Source organism: Glandiceps talaboti, chromosome 2 (assembly GCF_964340395.1).
Source record: "Glandiceps talaboti chromosome 2, keGlaTala1.1, whole genome shotgun sequence".
NCBI classification, from domain to species: domain Eukaryota; kingdom Metazoa; phylum Hemichordata; class Enteropneusta; family Spengelidae; genus Glandiceps; species Glandiceps talaboti.
The window spans coordinates 7,790,266-7,797,319 of NC_135550.1; positions in this window are offsets into that span (position 1 = coordinate 7,790,266).

Sequence of the window (7,054 nt, forward strand, 5' to 3'; positions counted from 1 at the left end):
CATCTTAATTTGCAGATTAATTAATGATGTCTGGTATCTTCCCTCTTATCTTGACAAGTACATGCTAAACAAGACAGGAATGTACCATATCAATAAAATACAACCCTTGCAGTGGTTGTCTACAGATGTTGCTCTTTAAAACGTCATTGTTTCAGTAGTGGACAATTAAAAGTAGCTTTGAAGGTGTTGAAACCCTTCTCCATATCACACCATCAAACTAAAATGTATTGATACAAAAATCATTAGCAAGTGCCTAGGTGTGATAGTGTGATAAGGAGGAGACTTCTTGGCACCTTCAAAGACAGTTTCAATTGTCCACAACTGGTAAAACAACATTCTGATCAAAGGCATGTCGAGACAACTACTATATTTTTGCATATTAGTTATCTTGATTTGCATAATTATTCAATTTGCCATTTACTCCATGAATATTGATAACTATTTGCTTCCATGGAACAGATTATGATACTATATAATCATTTTAAAGAATATTTGTACATATTGTAAATAAACAACATACAGTATCACATAAGTTTATGATGTGAAGATCAGTATTTTTAATATTTCTACTTGTGCATTATAATTGGATGAAATTAAATTGAACTTAGTACATAATCAAAATTCAAAACAAGTTTACTGATAAACCTGAGATCTGTAAGAGCCTTAAAAATAATAAAAAAGTTACATCTATCATAAAGTTAACAAGACTGATAGTTTGCAGTCAAATGCCTCCATCATAATAAATTATGATGCGTGTATTGGTTCAAATTGTAATGCTCGGGACTACTGCTTTATCTGGTATTATTTCACTTTCTAGCTCAGTTGGTAGCACCAAAAGAGTAAAATACCAAAGGATCAAACAGGACGAAATGGATTATTAAAAGAAAGTACAATTTAAAATATGATTTACACAGTTGATATATAAAATGTGAAGTACATATTCTGAGATATTGCCCAATATTTGTTCTATTCAGGCAAGGACGTGACCAAAGGACAATGTCACTAGGAGTCACTAGATTAGTAGTGACAAAACCCAGAGGTCTCTAGTATATTCCAACTGAATAATAAAAAAATATTATCATTATACCCTAAACAAGCATAATTTATGCAAAATCAGGTGGAAAATAGTGATTTTGACAGTTTTGAACCATATTTGGAACACCACAAAAATTTGAGGTAGATGTCATGTCTTGTGAGGTAGCACGACCATTATGTAGATTCTGTATTTACATTAACACTTGTACAACTGGTTACCTCCCATGAGAAGGGTGATGTTATACTTTTGTCTGTCTGTCTGTCTGTCTGTCTCTGTGGACAAGATATCTCGAAAACTTTTTTCTTCAGGTATAAGACTCCATGACGGATTCTTTGCATTAGCAGTTCAAGTGCAACTTTCCCGACTTGGTGAGCCAGCAAGTCGGGTGTCATAAAAATTGTTTGCGTCTCTAAAGCTATTTGCAATGTCACTGATAATGGGTCAGTAAAACTGATAACAACTGATATGACATTAGGGGCTTCACACTTAGATATTGAGCTTAGCTTTGCCTGATGTGTTATGTAATAGTGCTTTATCATATTTCTAAATATTGCCAACAAACATTCAGGGATAAGTAAGATAAGAAACCCCACTTCCTTAGCTAATGGCTTGATTCTGTAATGTTTATACGACAACATATTAAATTGATGGCCTTCTTGGTGTCTATTTATAATAAAACCTACTCATATTGAATGATGTGTAAACTATTCATGATTGCCAGTTGGATTCCCTAGAATTATTATGTCTCTTATAATAATCTTCATCTGCACAGATCTTTAGGGCCATCTTGTTTTGAGTCTCCAGGAAGTCTCATAACTTTTCTTATTACTTCATGGTAGCGATCAAATACACCTGTATAAGAATAGAAAGAATGTTGGTCATTTGTATTTGTCTAGATTTCTATGATTCAAAACAAACATCACTTCTACTAGTTACACAAGTTTCTGTATTCCCGAGTTAATCATTTGGATAACAATTGTTTTTACAAATTATATTTAAAAAAACAAGTTATTGATATATATTACTTTAAAACCATTTCTGAACCCCTTCTCTTTGTATGGAAGTTAAAGGGGACACCACTCGTGGAAATAGAAACATTTTCATAAACTATGGGTTCTGGAGGGTCATTTCATGATTTTTCATCACCTACAGTTATTTGCGATTTCAGAGAAACATCAAGTTGATCTTGTGCCTTTTATGGGGGTATATTTGCTATAGGCCAATGTAGAAATAATATATTCATAGTTGAAAGTATGAATATTCGTGACTCAAAAGTGACTATTCGCTTCAATGTAAAACATCTCTTAATCATGAAATGACACTCCAGAACCCATAGTTTATGAAAAAGCCTTTACTTCCTGGAATGGCGTTCCCCTTTATAACCATCTTTGCTACAATACAATATATAAATACCTGAATAAGTTGGCGCTGTCAAATCCACTGTTGCAATAGTCGTGCCTTCCTCACCATATGGTGGCGGAACATTGTCATTCCGATAATACCAGGGTCTTACAATATTCCCAAGTTCAGGATCACTCAGGTCCAATAGGTCCTCCATTTTACCAGATTTATTGGTGGTAATCAAGGAATACATCCCATACAGGCCATTAGTGGTGGGAGATTTGACAGTTTCTCCCTTGGCTAGGTCAGTTAGAGCACAAATTGGATCACCATTCTGAAAACACTGTCGGTACATATCCATACAAGTTGAAAACATTCTTGAAGTAATCTCCATTACTTTGCATTGACCAGTCTTCAGGATGAAGAATTCAACAGCAAGAAAATTATTGTTGTAACCATAGTGTACCATTCTTTCTGCAATTTCCTTGTATCTCTGATTGACATTTTCGAGTATATCTTTGTCTAAGATACTTGGCATGATAAATCCCATCGGACAAGACGGTCGCGTTTTCCAGTACACAACATCTTGTGTGGGCCACTGGATGATTTCATCATTTGCAATCAACCCATCAACACCAATGGTTGCAGCAGCATCTACATATTCTTCCAACAGTGCACCATTTTGGAAAGCCTCTGGGTATTGTTGTGGGTCTATTTTACCATCCAAATATGGTGGCAGCCATTTTGTTGATACTGTCTTGTACATGCCCATTTGCCTGGCTAAATCACCAAGAGATGTTACCTTGGCAACACCAAATGATGCAGTTCCAGTGCATGGTTTAATGAATGCGGGTACACCAACATACTGCAGAGCTTTGACAAGTGTGTCTTGGGAACAGTTGTCAACATCTAGATATGTGTATTTGATTGGGTTTGGATCTGGGTCTAAGAATTTGCGAGTCAAATACTTGTTGTACGTTAAAAATGTGGACAGAAACCCCGGACCTGGAATGTGAGGAAATTTATCACATAATGCTGCGTGGACCAGTGACGACGGGTCTCTAAATGACAAGATAAGATCAATATTATTTCTGTGGACCATCTCTTCACAGTGCTGTGTGTATTTGATGAAATCAAACTCGCTGTCCATAGCAGAATCACCTTTACTGCCTACTGGATTGTATGCCTTTATAATGTGCACATCTGATTGAACAGATTTCTCCAATCGTGCATTCCGCTCATCTTTCCATGTTGGCAATAGTGCAAGGACATTGAGGCCTCGTTTCTAGAGGGTAAAACAACAAATGACATTTGTCAACATGTTGGACGGAGTGAAATTAAAATAATAATTAAATGGTTTTCATGCATAAACAACACAGCCATTAAAATTAACAAAAAACATGAAACTTGTCCATTACTTAATAGTTTGCTATGATACAAAGTAGTGTTCTTTAAAGAACTAGTATGTAAATTCCAGTTCAAGAAACTACTGACTTACCAGAATCTTTTTGGGGGGAGAGAAACTTTAGCCATGCAATCATAAACACATAAAGATCATAACAACATTTAAAGATATAAAAAATTCTATTTTCTGCACCCCAAAGGGCCCGATAGCAATGCAATTATAATACGTAATTTCTCTGACATGCAATAACTGATTTTATTCAAACCTGGCACAAAGATGACATATGGGACACTGTTTAGTGTACAATTCGAAAGCTGTAATACATACACTCCATTTAAGAGTCTGTCCCATAGTTTCATGAACATGCTTTCTTTTCAGAATTTGACCTTGACCATCAGAGTTAATTATTGATTTCTTGTGCATTGCAGGTTCATTTTAATATTTTAATATTCAATGACAATTTCTTATCAATCATGTTTATACCCGGGTAATATAGAAGATGAGAAATAAAATACACAAGCATTACTTGTTGGTGCTCATATCCTTTTTTACTAAATGGTGGTCATATTAAAATAATCGTGATTTACTGCATAACTCATATTGTCTACACCCATATTATCAGTGTAAGCTTTCTTTTAAGACCTTCTTCTTCAACCTTGCCCTTGGGGAACAATTATCAAAATCAAGCCATTTCATGCATATTGTGCTCGGCCAGAAATTTTTTAAAAAGCTGTTCAACAGGCAACCTAACCCATCACATTGGGTAGATAGGTCGAAAAAAACAACCCAATTTTTACAATGTTGGACAAGGATGTTAAAACAAGCCATACATAATGATGGCAAAACATTTCAAGTTGAGTTTATACAGTACTTATTCAGTCATTTTGATTTTGGCTCATGCAATTTGTCTGTATGGCAATATATTTCCATCGGTGCTACAGTTAGGAAATGTACACAATTTATGGTTAGACAAATTTTGTAGCTCCTCTGACCCTCTCCCTCTGCCAAATGAAACTCCAGAGTTATTTTAGCCACCCCTTCTGTCACCTACACTACAGTGGAGATATAAAATTATATGGTACAATGATGTATTAAAATAACAGTGATAACCAACTATATTAACAGTCCAAACGACTGTACTTTACAAAGGATGTGGACTTCACGTGCATAAGCAGATGTCTCATAATGAGCTCTTACCTATACAAGGAGGCACTTAGCCAGCCACATGCCATCTTGTTTTGAGAGAAAGACAATTATCACCTTGATTGCTACTGATTGGAAGGAGACACCTCCAAAGACGATTTTATTGGGGGGATAAGACAATGTAGGAGGCCATTTAGCGGCATTAGATATCAGACCACATACAGTTTAAAGTCTTACAATGCTTGAATATGGTATTAAAATACCAGAATTTAGACATTTATACTATGCACTACATGTTATCTGGCTATGAAGTGTATTTTGTTGAGGCAAAGCTGAAAGATATTTTGCAGAAGTGCACATGGTAAATGACTTCATGAATTGAGATTAAATATCCAATGTGCACTAAAAAGTTTACGACCATTGGGCCATCAAAAGTCTGAAAGTCTTGAAATATTTTGCTCTTTATTCGGGATTTTTTGGAACCAAATTAAACTTCAGGAGAAGTCATTTACCATGTGCACATCCGCATAATATCTTTCAGCTTTGCCACAACAAAATACACTTCCAAATAATATGTAATGCATTGCATAATTGTTTCAATTCTGGTATTTCATTATGTCTATAGTTTGATATTTTATGCTTCTAAATGGCCTCCTACACTCTTATTTTCATTTTTTTCACCTTTGGAGTTGTCTCCTTCCAATGCATCATTGTACCATATGATTTTTTATCTCCACTGTAGTGTAGGTGACAGAAGGGGTGGCTAAAATAATGCTTGAGTTTCAAATGGCGGGGCTTAACATTTTTTGAGAAGAGAGGGTGAGAGGAACTACACCATTTGTTTAACCGTAAATTGTGTACATTTCCTAACTGTAGCTATGCAGACAAATTGCATGAGATAGTATCAAGATGACTGAATAAGTTCTATCTGAACTCGACCTGAAATATTTTGCTATCATTATATATGGTTTTATCCTTGTCAAGCATTGTGAAAAAATGTGATGGGTTAGGTTACCCGTTGACCAGCGTTTTTTATTTTTTCTGACCTTACATATGATATTTAATTGCGTATGCTAAAATATATATTATGTAACTTACATGCAAATTTATGTAAATTAGCACCAAGACAAAGTTCTGCCCCCCTTGGCAATTTGGTCGGGCTACGGCCCTGCATACATACATACATACATACATACATACATACATGTTGGTGCTCATATCCCACTGAATGGTGAAACAATCCCCCATTTGTAGTTCAAGAATAATATAGACACAGACAAGTATCTATCCCTATATTAGATATGACCTGTCTGTAGTATCTTTTTAGTTGTCCTGACTTCACCTTAAGAGTCAAAACTTAACGAGAAAATCAATTGTAGCTGTTACAAAGAAGTAATGTAAACTTTGTCTTCTCGAGGACTTGTTGAACATGAATTGCTGGCTAAAATATCATTGCAGTTGGAAAATCCATCAGACGTTTTTTAAATTACGAAAAACAAGATTTTGTAATGAAAGACAAATTTCTCTTGGCAAAAACTAATCTTAGTTTTAAGAGCCAGGCGAAACACAAAAAAATCACACACTTTGGAGCATTTAGACAACGGTAGCTTCGCCCAGATGGGAGAATATCAAAATGTGGATTGTCAACAGCAATCACACTTGTGCAGTGCTGCACGAACTGTAAGGTCGGAAAGAGCAAGAGTAGGCAGGCCCACAATTTTAGCAGCAGTAAAAGAGATATTCAGAAGTTTGATTTGATTAACGAAAGAGAGCAGAGGGAACAACATTATGTTACATAATAATACGATAGAGTAATTAAAAAAATATATAAGATAAGCAGTTCAGCATCTATATTGAAAGAGCGCAACCGGCGAAGCAGATTTAAACGTTGTTGGTTTTTGTATAGCTGTAGTATGAAGTGTAAATAAAAGTTTGTTATTGTCAAGGGTCAAACCAAGATAATTGTAAGACACCATGCCACATGTTCAACGGGCTCACCATTAAGCGACTGGTCAGTTTCTCCAGCCTGGGGGTGGGGTGGGGGGTTTGGGTGGCAGTGGATTCTTAAATCAGGCCGACAAAAAGTCACTGACCTATTGCTATGGGCGTAGTCATGTTGCTAGATATAT